The sequence below is a fragment of the Cyprinodon variegatus genome, unplaced genomic scaffold (genome assembly GCF_000732505.1).
Source record: "Cyprinodon variegatus isolate N-32 unplaced genomic scaffold, C_variegatus-1.0 Scaffold281, whole genome shotgun sequence".
NCBI lineage: Eukaryota > Metazoa > Chordata > Actinopteri > Cyprinodontiformes > Cyprinodontidae > Cyprinodon > Cyprinodon variegatus.
Window position 1 is genome coordinate 552,922 of NW_015150734.1, and position 17,534 is coordinate 570,455.

The 17,534-nt window shown below is 36.0% G+C and overlaps 1 protein-coding gene across 2 annotated transcripts in view; it reads right to left on the reverse strand.

Annotated features, from left to right (window-relative positions):
* Positions 1–17,534, reverse strand: part of il1rapl1 (interleukin 1 receptor accessory protein like 1) — a 288,146-nt gene that overhangs the window by 99,715 nt on the left and 170,897 nt on the right. The gene's annotated exons all lie outside the window — the stretch shown is intronic.

Here is a 17,534-nt window from a genome sequence, read left to right on the forward strand (position 1 = left end):
ATCCATCCATCCATCCATCCATCCATCCATCCATCCATCCATCCATCCATCCATCCATCCATCCATCCATTCTCCAAGGAGAATTTAGAGAAGCCAATTAACCTAACGTCATGTTTTTGAAATGTGGCAGGAAGCCGGAGTACCTAGAGAGAACCCACGCATGCTTAGGGAGAACATGTAAACTCCATGCAGAAATCAAACCTAGAACCTTGTTGCTGCAAGGCAGCAGTGCTACCCACTGCCCACTGAGCAGCCCCATTTCTAATTTGATTGTCTAATTTAGTAAAATTTTACTTAGCATGTCATCAAATAATAAAATCTGGGCAAACATAAGATATTCCAAGGAAGGTATCTGATTTCTCTTATTAATCAGTCTTGTTTTTCAGCAATGCTTTACTTTTTTAAAAGCGATGGAACATAATTACAGTGGCACAATGTGTTGAAATTCATTTCCTCTTGTAGAGAAAGAAGAAGATGCACTTTTATGCTTAGATTATTTTCAAATGGTAGAAATCCTGCGTAGGATTAAAGCTTTTTTTTTTACTAGAACAACAGCAAGCTTTTTATGCAAAAGTATTTTAATTCAGAGCTATTTTCTCCTCGAAATAATATTGTCTAAAATGCCACAGTGAGAAGGGAAGTTCAAGGCTTTCAGCTTAAAGTTCAACGGAAATGTTAACGCCACTGGTTTTCTTCAGAATCCATTAAATAAGAAGAAAAAAAAATGGGTTGTTGGTAATGTTGTCTTCCTTAAAAAAAGCATTGAAAGACTAAATGAAACTTTAGAAAACCGAACTTGGAGAAAGGCGAAAAGAAGACATCGAACACATACTGAGTTCTGGCATGAGCAGTCCCATTAATGCTACAGCACGACTAGCCTGTGCCAAATTCTAATTACAGATTCATTAGTCTTATCTGTGAAAATACCCACAAGATGTTCACATACATGCTCATAACTATCTGGGTTATAAATACACAGTGACACTTGCAGAGACAAACACATACTAAAACGTAAAATGTGCTTGTATTTAAATAGTAAGCTTCCTTACTTTTAAAAAGAGACTCTTAATAAGGAGAAGGAATCATTTGTACGTTGCATCTAATGGACTAATCTGACCTTGAGAGATGTTTCACCAGCTGCCTGACGTAAAGCTGTTCTCATAGTACACAATACAAGACAACAGTCCGAGAATCACGTGTTTGGTTTTTTTTTCACCCTCTAATTCCAGAATGCTAACAATGCTTCTCTGTCACAGCATTCAAAGACAGATGGAGATCATTAGCTTTTCTCTCTCCCTTCTGCTCTGAGATCTGTCACGTTTAAACCACCGGCGCTCTTAATCTTGCTTTTTCATTCATCCACCTCTTGTGTCTGCCCCTCACTCACCGTCTCTGTCCATCCTGCTCTACACAGATTTATATCCAGAGGTTTCAAACTACGGCAGAATCTTACAAGTTTAACAAGTGCTTCATCACAGTTGTCAGAAGTAGTTACAGGAGTCATGACACACACTTCTCAAGACAGCAGGAATTGATGAGAATCATTAGACTCTACTGATCCTATAGTGAATGAGAAGACCCCCCGTTGAGGCAGTGGTGCCATTGCACTGAACCTCAAAACAGATCAGAAATAATTTTTTGTGTGTGTGTATTTTAACTAGTAAAAAAAGAGAATGTATATTTTTTTATAATCATGATTAACTGATTTGTCCTGACCAAGAAGTTTCAGACTGAGCAGATTTACTTAAGATATTGAATTTCAGTCAATTAATCTCTGTCATTGGTGACAGAATAAGGAGGCCCTTGTTCTACTCCAGTGTAAGGGGTATGTTGGATCTAGTTCAGTGATGACACAAATCCTGAACATGAATTTCATGGAGCGCTCCAAAACTGGACTGCCTCCTCAGGAGACACCTAACAAGGAGGGTATAAGCTCTCATATATAAGTTATCCTAACCTCCATCAGAAGTTGAAAAAACCTTACATCATGTCTATAAAGTCCAAAACAAACATTCTCTTCCTCAGCAAACCATGCTGCATTTATTGCACTTCAAAAGTGGGAATTTTTGGTTTATTTAGTATTTTGCAGTTGTATTTTCATCAAACCTTTAAGATGAGTATCATAGCTGAAAAAACAAAAAACAGAGTCTAATATCTGTAAAGCAGTATATTTGGAATAAGACGTGTAATTAGTTTGACTAGTTTAGTTTTCTTTTTCGTTTTGCACATCATGTTTTTTTTTTTCATGTTTTTTAATTATATAGCTAAGCCTGGTCTGATTTTACTACAGTATTCTCAGGTTCTCTTCTATTTGATATAAAAAGTGAGCACAGAATACAACTCAGATTCCTATAGAGCTTAAAATTATAGGTTACAAATATCTGTTTTCACTGCTTAAATTCTATTCTTTGAATTACCCAAATGTTTGTTTTCACCAAAATGAACAGGTGCATGCAGACAGCCAAGGGCAGACAACCACTAGACTTCCCCACTTGACTGCATTATTTGAGCAGCTGAAGGTAGAGGAGCTAATTTAGTGCTTTGACCTCCCTGCGGTGGCTTAGGTTAAATGGGGGCATAGTCAGGTGTTCTTTCTTTGCTTTAAAAACCTGACTTGTTCCCTGGACAGTGTTTAATCCTCTCAGACCACAGATCAAAACACAATTACATCTTTGGAATCACCTAAGGAGATACATTTAATATCTAAACTATACAATAATGCATTTTTTCAAAGATTTGGTATGAACTAGAGATGAAGAAAATAGCTTCCTTTTCCACTAAAAGCGCCCTTAATTTTAAACCCAGTGACTCGTTTTATTAGTAAGAGGAAAATGGGGGATTCATCAGCCGCTGTTCTCAGTACTCTGAAAGGTTCTAAGACATTTATTTAAATTAGCAATACTACACCACACCTTCAGTCCAGTGAGTTTCAGTCATAAGGAAATAAATGGCTTTACCTTGTGCTCCCATTGCCATACACTCTGTTTCCAACCCTTTTCAAGTTTTTTTTATTGTTTCAGCTGATAAATTAAAAAAAGAAAGGCTAAAAATTATTTGACACTTAATTATTATTTATTTTCATTTTATTATAAATAATAATAATAATAGTAAAATTAATAATAATAATAATAATAATGCATATCTATGTTTTGAAGTTTGTACTTTGGCTTGTATGATTCTATGAATTATAATATAAAATGTTTTTCTTTCATTTGCAGACAAATCCTACTGAAAAAGATTTTCCTCTGCTTTATAATAGTAGGGATGGATTTTGAGAATGTTGAGATCCTCCTAAATGAGGAGGTCATTTAGTTATTTGATAAGGTAGCTGCCTTAAATATGGTCTCTTATTTCATTTCAGCTGCATTCTGGAGCTTAAAATTCAATTCAATTGGGAAAACCCAGATGCATTATATAAATAATGCAATTAATTAAGATCTGGAAGCTGTTGACAGAAAGATAGGCTGTAATTTTTTTTTTTATCGTTGGCCACAGCCTCTGGGGTTGTGCCTGACAAAAATTCCTTTTCATTGTTGAATTCTTAGCAAGTTCTTTGTTAATTCACATTCTTGCTTTAGGTCATTCTGACATCACAGGGTTCAGTTATGCTTTAGATTTAGTGTCTTTTTTAAATTTATTTTCCTTCTGGTCTCACATGTTTAAATGTGGATTTTTGAAATGGGGTTAGAGGGACCAATCTCTCATTAAGTAAATTAAACTCAATAAAATCTTTTTGTGTAACATAGACTTTAGCTAGACCTTAAGAATTTATTTTTGTAAAAGTCAATGGACAAGATACTTTAAACTAAGATAAAAATATAAGCTTTTATTGTCTAACAATAGAAAAAAACAAGATTAATCTGTAGCATAAATAGCTTCTATTTTTCTACCTAAGTTAAGAGTAGACACCATTTATCAATTTCAGTCTAGCTAGGCTATCCAACATCAGAAAAGTCAGTACAAAAAAGAAACTGACCAGCACACAGACAGTTTGACTTCTAAACAATGTAATCCCAACATGATGTGTTTCCTTTGTATTCTAACTTAAAAAAAAACATCTAAAGTATTTATGAAAATGGATAGCATGAATTCTATGTTATGTTACATGAGATTAAGCTGACTGAGACGGACATCAGCTTTGGACCTGCCTGGGGGTGTGTGTGGGGGGTGGGGGGGTACAGGGCATCAGACCCATTAGCCATTCACACAAACCGCCTGACCCTACTGAGCTTACAGGCTGTGAGTGATACCTTGTTCCCCTCCTCTAAATCATGACACAAACTCTGCATTACACATCCATCCATCCATCCATCCATCCATCCATCCATCCATCCATCCATCCATCCATCCATCCATCCATCCATCCATCCATCCATCCATCCTCACCAGGGAGACGTCCAGGAGACATCCTAATCAGATGCCCGAGCAGCCTCAACTGGCTCCTCTCGATGTGGAGGAGCAGCGGCACATAGACTGATACCTCCTAACCAAAAATACTACATATTTGCACCATATATATTAATGCTCTGAACTTCCATATCAATGCGTGTTTTGCACCATGTTTTTTCACCCACACTGTTTACATTTGATCACTGCTGAACTCTATGGAATGAACATGTTAATTTACTGTCTGAAACCTGTACTAAACGAAATGTATTTTGTATAAATTCCGTGAATACAAAATGAAAATAAAAGTTGTCTAAGCCTTTCTCTCTCAAGCATTCATGATGTCTCAGAAACCAATTCACAAATATTTTTTGGCCTTAAGAATTGACAGCATGTGGAAAATTAGCATATGGATTTACTTAATAAAGGTCCCAGCCCAAAATCGTACCTGCTGTCCAATTCCACACATCTGCTTAATGAATATGCAGCAGCAAAGTAAAATTGCATGAAAATCGGATAAAATGATTAAATGACAAGTTTTATCAAGTCTCCACTTTCTGTAGTGCTGGAGGCACACAGCTCTTGCTATGCTGCATCATAACACATGAGCCAGTTGCTCATTCCCCCCCTTTTATTTCTATTCTCTCGCTCTTATGCAATATTACAGTTCGTAATGTTTGTCGTCAATATTCACAGCAGTAGGTTTGTGATCTTAGCCTCTGCCCTGACCAGACATTATTTCCCCTGTAGGTTTGTCAGTTGTGTTGGGTGCATCTGAGTGAAGCTACTGTATATGCATACTGAAGGCTGACTCTGAATGTCTTCTATGCAAGCAGATTCTTTAGGTGGGACCCATTATGCACTGCTGTGCCTTTTACCCACTTAGTCTAAAAAAAATAGAGCATTAGTCACATACTGTTAGTCCAGAGAGGAAGAAGGGTGGGGAATGATATATAGGTGCAAAGGGCTAGAAGTTATGCCTTTTGCATGTAAACCAGATTTTTACAGTGAAATCACTAATTTCAATTTCCTTTGAGACCTCTTTAAACTTCCTAGCAGACTTCTAAACAGCTGCAATCATTTTTCTGAAGGCAGTTGGTTAGTTCTTAGTATGAACTAAAACTACAGCTGATATGATGTGTCTACATGTGATGCACATTATATATGTACATTTTAGCCAAAAAATAAAGGATGTCATTTTTATATTTCTGACTAGAAAATGCATTTTTTTTTTCAATTATATTTCCTAAAGATTAATCTTAGGAAAGTTGAAATGTAACTTTCTTGTTAAACCTCTCTCTCTTTTAGTGTGAGGCCTTGATACCTTTGGTTTTCTATCAAGTGTTTTAAAATGATTTTAGTCTTACTTTTTGCCCCCATCTGAAAATTAGTTATAACCATATTACCATCTTTTTAAGTATAAAATATTCATCAAAAACCTCAAGGTCTTTTGGCTCAGAAGAAAGGAATTCAGCTGACAGGTACATCGTTCAAATGTGTCTCCAAATGGACCACTAGCACCATGACTTTTACATTCCTACAAAAGGATGTACAGCTATGAATATTTGCATTTCAGATACAACCACCTGTTCGTTTGAAAGCATAGCAGAAGAAGGAAACACTGAGACTTTGACAGTAATGACTAATCATGGACTGGTGATACAAAGCGAGTCTCTTCACAGGGAGCACTTGCTGCAGGTGAGTCACATCCTAAATGCACTTATTAGCAGAAGCGAGGGAGGAACGTGGGAGACGGGGTGAAGAAAAGGGGGGAGAGAAATTTGTTCCGCACGTTAGCTGGCATGCTTGGGTGCACGAGAACAGAAGGCTGGCATAATGAATTTTGGCATGCAAGCGGCTGTTAATGAAATAAAGAACCCCACCCCAACAGAGGTGTGAATGCGTATGCGACAGTTGTGTGCAAAATGACAGAGAATGGAGGAGATGAAAAAAGTTGGAGAGCTGTTGTGTTTAAGAAATAAAAGTAAATAATATGTATAATGAGTAACTGAGAAATCCTTGCTTTTGGCTTTTCTTTTTAAGTCAAAAGTTTCGATAGGAAACTGATTTAGGAAACCATGCAATTTTTGTTTATGTCAAAACAATATAGATTTTACACGCTAAAATGAGACACTTTATGGCCAATAAAATGTGTTGGCAGGAGCAGTACAACAGAAAGATTACCGTCAAGTCAGTTACAGGTTCACCGCTCTTCGCAATAGTAGCAGAGTTTACGATGACACTATTGCTTATAGAAACAACAGCTTTAAATGTCTCCTTGAGAATGCCATCAAATTATACATCTGGAAGGGTGAAAAGATGGGTGAAAATGTGACTCATGAAAGCTGTATTTCGTTTTTAGTGATATTACAGTTATTTGAACTAAACTGTCCTCATATATCTGCTTTCCTGGAAATGAACAATGCATAAAGATCACCATATGTAAAGAGAATGTGCTGCCAGAGGGGCAATCAAATAAATGACGCCTGTTCAAGAAAATATGGCTTCAGAAGACAGGAAGTCTAAGAACCTGACCAGTGAAATTTATCATACTTCCACAGAGGTTGTTTTCAGCGGGTTCTTATGGAGAAAGCTGCTGTTGAACCTGACCTGCACTGTCTGCATCCCCCTGCACCACATGGGTATATTATTTATTGGCATAAAAAGGTAATGCAGGTCTGGAGCACAACAGCAATTCAAGTGTACCTAAACATGTGCTTTAGGAGATGGTTGAAGGAAAGACCTTAAGGTGAGAGCAATACCAACTCTGGACTAAAACGAAAAAAATCAAAAAAAGAAGAGAAGAAACTAACCTTTCAAAGTGCACAACTTGCAAAGAAATAGTTAACGTAGAAACAAAAAGAGACCTGCATTTTGTCACCATTTTACTGGATCTTCCTTTTCTTTAATTTATTTATTTATTAGAAATATTAGTAAACTATGCTGAAGTAAAAATTCATACTACTACCAAGGATTTATATTGTCAGTATGAGAAATTGAGTAATCTCTGCATTAACGTTCTGCTTTGATTTTTCTTTCTTTCTGTAAATATTGCATTCTTTTAAAATAAAGTTTTAGAGTAAACTTATAGCTAAAAGCACAAACTACTGTACCTCTAACAATACTTCCCAGTATTGTTGATGGAAAAAAATAAATATAATGAACATTATTTTACTTTAGCAGAGAAGAGGCAATAACTACTGTACCTCAATGATACTTATTTTTATTTATCCTGAAAACAAACCAAGACTTAATTATAGATCAGTCAAAAATTACTGAACATAAATATTTAACAATATAAGAAATCTATAAATATATATATAAAAAAACATTTAGAACAGGTGGTCCTCTAAACTTCTAAGTGTTCCAGTTAACCCAACAGGGTTATGATGTGAAAGTGAGTCCTTTGCCATAAAACAGCCACATCCAGGTGCTGGTTGCAAGATTTCTAAGTCAAATCATTGTGAGGACTCCAAAAGCCAAGGACCACTCAGAGACAAACCTGAAATTAAGAAGTATACATTTTTAATCGAAACAACAAATGTTGGACTCAACCACAATACTGTATGCTGGGGTGATAGTGGCGTTGTATGAAGTAGCTTGTTCTGCAACTGGAGAGTTGTTGGTTTCTGGGCAACCGCTAACCCTGCTTGTTGTGTCCTTGGTCAAGACACTTCACCTGCATTGCTTAGTGATAGTGCTCGGAGGGACTGGTGGTGCAAGTATACAGCTGCCTTGCTTCTATCAGTGAGTCCCAGGGCAGCTTGCCGCCATCAGTGTGTGTGAATGACTGAATGTAATTTAAAGCGCTTTGGTCAGGTCCTCTGACTTGAAAAAGCTCTATATAAGTAAAGGTCATTTACCATTTACAGAGGAATTCAATTAGCAAGAAAAACATGGTTTAAATTTTACTATAGAACCTTTTGACAGGGTGATAAAATCCTAAGGTCTTTTCATAAAAATAAAAAAAAAACTAATAAAAAATAGAGCAAAGTGGGAAGCTTGCTGAAAAACAGCTTGAGTTGCTACCAAAATCTGGTGTGAACTTGATGATGAGAGGCCTACTTAAAAATATTTAGTTACTGAGAAAACATTAAAAGCCTCCAATATTAATTTTTATTAAGGAAATACTTTGGATTTTTTATGAGGCAATTTTATTTCTTGCAGTAGACATGTGTTCTCAGTAGGAAAGGTGGTAGATGTGGCTCTGATTAGATTTATAAATCATCTAAAGATAAGTCTATCCCCACCCTCTCAACATGAAGAGCTAATTGACTGTTAATTTGGTGCTAATTATGTAACATGTTATTCCAGTGAGACACCCCAGATGCCACAAGATGAAGGTGTTTAGATGAGTGTTCAAGACTGCAATGGAAAAGGGGTTTTACAGAGATGCTTTATACAGTATAAGAGCCCATTTGCATCTGTTTCCTAATGGAAGTGGATGGAAACAACGCAAATCAATGGTTAATTATATTAGCATAAAGTTAAACAACAAAAGTTTTAACTGGTGTGCCTTGCACTTACATGACCTGCAACTTGTGGTTAAAAATATATTTATTTTTTGTTTTCCTTACAAGCAACACTTTGAACAAATCATTTTACAATTTGCAGGGAAACTTTAGATGCCACTTTAATAATTAAATACGTCTTTGTTATTGTTACTGCAAAAATAATAAACAGCGAAACCCCGCTGTGTCTCTGAGTGGTTGAGCCAGGGACACTACTGTGGTGCTGAAGCTCGCTTCTTACTGTGTTTTCTGTGCTTTGAAATAAATATGAAATGGATGTGATGAACTCTGGTCTGTTATTTATCACAGTTGAAAACATTCATACAACACAAGCTGTACATTAGGTCAGCTATATACGGTTGTAGGTATTGGTAATATTTGCTGTTTCAAGAATTCTTAACAAATGACGTATCCTGTTGTAAAACAAGTGCAGCATATATGCCATTTTTTTTATAAGTTATGTACCAAAAGAGATTTTATTGTATCACTATTAAATAGTGATACTATTCAATTATGAAAATGAAAATATCAAGCTGTTATATTTTCTTTTAAAATTTATTATTTGTTTATAAAAAAAAAAAAGCCTATTCACATGAGACTCAAATAAAATCTTCGACAAACACTTATTAAATTATTTTCTTTTTGAACCAGCTCTAGCTTTTGTTCCATAATGTATCGTGTGTTTCTTATAAATCGTTGAAAACCCTATACAGTGGAATATGTTCCTTGGATTTTATTGTCTGAAAACAGTTCAGCTTTAGTTAAAAAGCATCATCAAACTTGTTTAAAAAAATCAACAAAGGAAATTCAGAACTCAAAACAGTAAAAGGTTTTTTCAAATCTAAAATCTGATGTAGTTTTGGGACGTTCATTTTGACTACGACAGGGGTCGGCAACCCACGGCTCCAGAGACGCATGGGGCTCTTTAATGCCCCCCTTGCGGCTCCCTGGAGCTTTTTAAAAAAACCAAGAAAAAGAAAAAATAAGGAAGTTTTTTTCTCTCTCCGTGTTAAAAAAAAAACCTAAAAAAAAAAAACCTAAACGCCAAGGAACCAAAAGGAAAAAAAAGAAAGGAACCGAAGAAAAAAAAACAATCAAAAAAAGAAGGGACCAAATCATTTGCTTTTATTACCAATGCAGATTGATTGCCTGCATGTTTGATTTGTAATGAGAACTGGTCAAATAATAAAAAGAGTAATTCGGAAAGAAATTTCCTGCTAAATATGCAGCCGACCACCAAGTTGGGAGTGAGAAAAAACCTGCAATTGCAGTGCTTATGGATAAATTAGAGGAGCGCAAAGATTTAATATTTTCTATAAAAAGATAGGAAATCATCCTCAGATCAAACATGTAGTCCTTTTATGTAGGTATGTGAACTTTCTTCCATTTTCCCCCCAGATTTTTTATGATGTTTCTATAAGTTCATCAATGCAACGAAGCCTAATATAAACACTGCAAAACATTTTAATCTAAATAAGTTCTTTTTGCTCAAATTAAGTGCATTTTTCTTGAATTGAGGAGGTAACTGAGACACTTTGCCAATAGAACAAGACAATTTACATTTAAAATAAGAAAAAAAAAAGTAGCTTTGTCTTATTTCAAGTGCATATTATCTAATTATGAGTAAAAATACTCATTCCATTGGAGGATCATGTTATTTACATGTTCACATTATGGGTAAATACACTTAATTTAAGAAATTTTTTACTTATTTCTAGATGTTTTCTGCAGTTTACCAACCGCACAGTGAAGCTGTGAACTCCACCCCTGAGAACATTCACCACTACTCCCTCACCTCGTGCTACTATGGAATTTAAACCTAATGCACCAAACATCCCACAGCAGAGTAGTCACATGATGTGACATTTGCTACAAGATAAAAATGTAATCATGAATGCTTGTTATATATCTAAGCCACGTAGTCCTTTTTTTTAGTCGGCTAATGCACTTAGAGCCCCTGTTGCCATACGAGGGTTATATAAGACTTTTACATTTTTATGGCTCCGGACAGATTGTTTTTTTGTTTTTTGGTCCAATATGGCTCTTTGAACAGTTTGAACAGCTGGAGTACCCGGAGAGAACCCATGCATGCACGGGGAGAACATGCAAACTCCATGCAGAAAGACCCCAGGCCAGGAATCGTACCAAGAACCTTCTTGCCAGAAAGCAACAGTGTTACCCACAGCGCCACTGTGCAGCCCTCACAAAAAATATTCACCATATTTTCAATAGATAGGTTTAAACTCATTGGTGCGCACATTCAAATGATCTAAATATGATTGTAAGTTTCCAGGTATTCTTGCTAATTCAAAAGAGTTTACACTCTTCTTCTTCTTCTACATGTGCTATAGAGATTCTTTGGAATATTATGATTTCAAATATTTTATACTGTATCCATGTATTGTTGTTACAATACTTTTAGTAACATCAGTTACTATAGCTCTCCCCTCTTCAAGCTGTGAAAAGCCGAAAACAATTCATTTCAGTTTCATTTCAATTTATTTCAGAAAGTTTACTAACAGTAACATTTGTGTTATCTTTTAATTCTAACCATCCTCCTCACTGTGCATTGTATTAAGGCAGACCTCTGTCAGTAACGAGCCTTGCTTGTAAACAATTTTAGCTGTTTTAAGCATTTTATTTTTTGCTTTGACTGTAGCATTTCTTCGTGGAATCAGTTGTCTCTTGTTTCAGTGTCCTGAGTAATGAAGGGCGACAAACATCTGCCTCCTCATGAATTGGAGGCTTTCTTTTCATTTTGTTTGGAAGAGGCAGTGAAAAAGCCAGCCTGCGGTGTTTACTTAGAGTTGATTGTAAGCTAGCTTGTTCAACACTTACAGAATTTTGCAATTCCTTGTTCAACTGTGAGCCTTGACTAAACCCACTAATGGATTTCCTATTCTTGTCTAATTAAAAAGGGAAGCCTTTTCCTCCTGAAAGGCTCCCAGAGCTATATAAGAGGTGGGGGTGTGCGGGGAGGTCATCTGATGTGATGCAGTTAATCAGCATAATGCCTGCTTCAGTGGACTGCTAAATAACAACTGCAGGAATGAACCTCCAACTTTCACACTGGGTCACGTAGAGGTCACGTACTTTCCTTTCTTAACTGGTTCATTAGGAAAGGCAGTTATATCTGCTGTTTAGAAGTATTCACACCCCTCGAGCCTTTTCATATTTCATCGTATCACAGTGATGAACAAACTTTATGATGAATTATTGTGCTTTCTATATGTTGACTTAACTGATATGTGTATATTCCTGTCCTTTGACTTAAAGTGTTTATTGTAATTGGTGTTCAAACACGTGTAATCTAATCCCAGTATTAATCAAACGGTTCTTGGAGGATCTTAAAGATAATATCTTGAGAATATTAGTGAAAAATCATCATGGGAATCATAAAGTCATACAGAAGGTTTGGCTATAAAGCCATATCCTTACGTTTGTAAATCCCATCAACCACTGTTCAAAGCATTATTCACCTAAAAAGAACAAAGCTACCATTGTATGTAATCCATAAGGAGTCTCACTACCAGTTTGTCACATAAGCCATATAATGGGGCAAGGCAGAAGGTGTTATGGACAGGTTACCTTTTTGGACGATCTGTAAAAGACGTTGTGTTAGAGGAAACATAAAACCGCACAATGCCATCACAATAATATCACCTTCTCAACAAAGAAACAAGGTGTTGGCAGAATCATGGTGCAGGGGCGCTTTTCTATTACAAGGGAAGAAGAAAAAGCTCAGAGCTGTTGGGAAAATGGACTGAGTTATATATAGTGGAGTCCTTTAGTAAAAACTATTCAAAGGCTGCAGTAGATTTTGGGACTTGGACTAGGGTTCCACCCCTAGCAAAACAACAACCTCACATGTTGGCTAGAAGTTTACTGTATTTATGTTAAAATTTTTAACCTTCATTGACATAAACTAAAACATAAGCAGATGTTCTGTCTCAACATGTGAGACATCCTGATGTCAAATTCATGCAATGGTATAGGAGGGAAACACAAAACATACAGAAAGATAACGAGAAAAATTAAAATAATTTGGAGAGGCTAAACTAAGGCAGTCTGAAGAAAATAAATAATTAAGGAAACGAGTGGAAACACAAACCCTATATCAAACATTTCTCTTCATGCAGTTAGTGCATGTAAGGAAATGCCTTTTGTCTTAGCATCAGAGACACAGTCTAAAAAAAGCACCCTAGAAAAACACAAGTCCTCGAAAGGCATCAAGGTAGGTGCCAAAAACCTTGAGAAAAAAAAAACAAACAAAACTGTTTTAGCCATGTATAAAAAAAAAGAACTTCACAGCACCAAAACAGTAGAGACACCTCCCGGACACAATGTTCGAAAGTCTGCAAAACCTGGGATATGTGTGGAAAAATAGCGCACAGCTACCTTCAGGCTATGCGCTCAAGGAAATGGAGGAGGGTGATTTTTTTTCCTGCATTGTCTACTGCACACTGAAATAAACAAATAGTGAAAGAGTAACATCTGCATATACAGTACCTTTATCACAAAATGTAATTTACAAAGTAGAGGACCGACGATGCATTTAAAAATGTATTTCAATATTGCTGATATCTTGCTCACCATTATTACCAAACCTTGCTGACCAGATTATTCAATTTTATCTTTTAATAATAAAATGGTTTCATTTCTCATGGTTCAGCTACTGTACAGTCAATACAAACATCCTTAAACCTGAAGATTAAAAACTTAATGAAGTTGTTAATGAAGAAGCAAAATACCCATACCAGCCTATGTAGCATCAAAGGTAAATTAAAAGTCACATTCAATCAATTAAATATCCTTTATTTCTCATTTTTATGCAAAGTTGATTTACAGCAATTCATTTTCACCAGATTTAGATGCTTTGTTCAGGATATTAATAAAGAGGTAAAGATACCAATCAGTTTTACAGCGTTGTTGAGAATTGTGCTTTCAATTCTTTCTCCATGTCTAACATTTCTAAAATCTTCAGTCATTACAGCCATTTAATATGTTGGTTTATCTAAAAACAAGTTATATGGGATGCTGCAGATTTACTATTGTTAATATTTTGTGGTGGTGGTGAACTTGAGGCACTCCAAAAATTCTGCATGTTGATGCATGGGACTTTTCTTCTGTGAAGACATTTGCATGGAGTTGCATAAAAATACCAAAAAAGTAATTTATAAAAATTAGTTTGGATCCATACCTTTCATATTCAGTCTGTATATGTTAAAAATAAAAACATAATTCAAGTTGTCCTAAAACTCTTACCAACTCTGGAACAATAAATCATTGTACATTAATTCAAAGTTAAATATTTCATAATCAAAACAGTAAAAGTGAGGTGTTGGTTTAAGCTTACTGTTTGTGTGATGTTTCCCTACAAGAGTAACATGGCACAGCCGTGGTCTATTTTGAATACTTGAGTTATATAAAACTCAGAGCCTCCACAGTGTTATCTGAGAACTGTTGAGGCGAAGAAATATATAAGATTGTCCCACCTATCATGCTGCAGGCATTGGCACCTTGCACAGACTATTTAAAGGGATGAGAATGAGCCATGAATCATTCACTCGCCCCCAAATCCTACCTATACACTCGACATAGTAAATTAATGAGTTAAATGGACAACAAAAATATAACAAACAAACAAATGCTGTAAAGAGAAATTATAGAACACAAAGAACAGGATTAAAAAGATAATATGAAAAAGAGGTGACCATTACTAGAGAAGCAAATCAGAAATTCCATTTCTCACACCTACATAATGTAAAGAAAAATGGCATGTTATTCAACAGATACACTTATTGATCAATGAAGCTTCGATTACAGCACAAAAGGTACCTGAGAGGAGCAAATGCATCTGAAGGTAAATTGTCGTCATCATCATGAAAATCTGAGTTAAATCTCATTAAGATGAACTAATTAGCATTTACTCACCCACATTGTCAGCCTACATATTTGCTGGCCACCTGTATCTTGGCTGACTGTTTTAACAGTTACAGCAGAAACACTTGTATGTGGGTGCTGCTGACAATCCCCTCCAAACGATCAGTCTTGTTGGTGCACAAGCAGTGTCAATGAAACCAGCTTTTCTTTGGTAAACTGGAGACTTTTACCTTTTTTATTAAGCTTTATGGTGGAGCAGAATGAAGGTAAATTGATTTATTTATTAGACGTTATCAAAATGTATCTACTAGAAAATGTTATATGAATTAATGGTTACTTCTTGTGATAAGTTTTATGGAGACTGCTAACTTAAATTTCCAATAGGATAGCATATACCTACACTGCAAAAAGTGCCAATACCTATTTTTAATGACATTTGATTAGCCTGCAAACTCCTATAACCAACGGCCCACATAGATACAAGCTTTTTTCAAGAGACAACACACTTGCTAAAGCAGACGAGCTGAAGGCACCATTAAAATATATGTATACAAAATGACAATAAAGTTTGTCTAAGTCTAAAACCATCTCTGTTCCCTTAGACGTGTAACAGGCTAATTATATCCATGCCCAGCTCCTTCAAATGTTATTAAGTGAACATAATTGATGTCATAGGATCCAAGTATTAAGTTCATTAACAGCAGAACCCATGGACAACATTCAGGATTTAAAATGTTCAGCCCTTAAATCACCAAAAGCGAACGATTGAAATGTATCACTCTGAGAATTAAACTGCATCTTTTTTCAACTTTTTAAAAATGAATCACTGTAAGGAAATTACTTTAAACATTCTCAAAATCTGATGAGTTTGTTCTGTGAATGATTAGGTGTGTGTTCTGCACAGTTTCGCTTAGGCTTTAGGAGAAGCACAGAACATGGACTATTTTCTCACATACCCTACGCATACACACTCCTCGTATATGCTGACTCTTGCTTCTTGGATAGCTTCTCTAACTGTGCAGCAATCCCAGCGGAGGAGGATGAGGAGGAAAGAGAGAGAGAGCAAAAGAAGCTAAGATGCTGCTGTAAAGACATCATTTTTATTGTGTACCATGGAAAGTGGTGGCAACACAAAATGGTAATGACAGTTAAGGCGTTTAGTCATGGACTTACTGAGAGGTACTGAAAGAAAACGCCATCAATCTGACACATTCAACATTCTCTGAGCCACTGCCGTTGGATCTATAACTACAATATGAGGCAGTACAATACCCAGTGCACCTGATGTAAGTGGGCAGCATATGGAATCTGCACAGACATAAAATAGTATAACACAGGGACAAACTGATGTAATTAGAAAGGCAATTCTACGTCAAACTGTCATGGTTCTATTTGTGTTTCCTCCCCAGACCAGAGAAGCAATGATTACTCACTAAATGTATGATTTAGAGTATTGATTGACAAGAAAAGGGCAAGGGTTGCTTTAGCCATAGAAGGATCAATAATTCCACGGAAGAAAGAACTAACGGTGGGGGTTGGGAGAGAAAGAAATATTGAAGTAAAACATGGGATGTTGCTGTAACTGAGGCTCTTGTCTGAAAAAAATGTGTAATCTGTCTAATCTCTGCTTGGGATATACTGAAGAGAACCAGTAAACCCCCCCCATCTCACCGGATGTTTTGCCCACCACTTTCCTGCATAAAGCTAGTCATACCTGTCATAACATCTGATTTATCTTAAATGCTGTAAATACGACCCTTTTCTCAGGTTTTTTCTCCAAGGCCCTTAACCAGCAATTATTAAAACACTGTTGCAGCTTAGACAAGCTACTGCAGATTTACAGGCCTATCACAAAGCTCAGAGTCATAAGTAAGATTATTATTAAAAATGCTTTGTTTTTGCAGTTAAACTCCTTTCTTAAAAAACAGCCACATAATGTTTTCCAATCAGGCTTCCAAGCTCACGACAGTAAGGAAACTGACAATATGCAGACTGTGGAAGAACCACTGTCCTGGTAATATTGGACCTTAGAGGATTATTCAAAACTGTTGATCACTCTACTCCATAAAGACTATCTCATCTTTTAATCTTTTAAGTATAATTTATTTATTAATTTAGTTATTCATTTATTTATTTGTTTTACCCTTACTTAAAATCAAGTGTGGAGAATGTGTATTTGATTTTGACTTGCATCCATACAGTTAAACACATATCCATAAGACTAGGTCTACAAAGTTGCTTTAGCAGATATATTATGTCCTCCAACCCTTTAATTTGAATATTTGAGGCTGTGCTTCAATGTGTGTCCATCATTTCTCAGTGGCTGCAATCAAAACTATAACAATCTCTATTTTTTATAATCAGCATCCCCCGTGGTTGTGAATGGTCACATCCTTATCTTTTAATTGGACAGATGGAATTCTTGAATTTCCTTTCTTAAAGAAACAGTTTAATGAGGGTGTTATTTAGAGCTTCCCAACTGACCTTAAGACATTCAAGTCATGATAATATTCTGCAGCTAGTCCTGTTCAGATTAAGGAAAGAAAAGGACAAAAAGGAAACGCACAAGAAAGAAAGCAGAGAATAAGTAGATATTAAGCATGTTAATATTTTACTTTGTTAATATATTTGTAAGAGATTATTACCACAGCAGTTCTCAACTGGCAACTCAGGTCATCCATCCATCCATCCATCCATCCATCCATCCATCCATCCATCCATCCATCCATCCATCCATCCATCCATCCATCCATC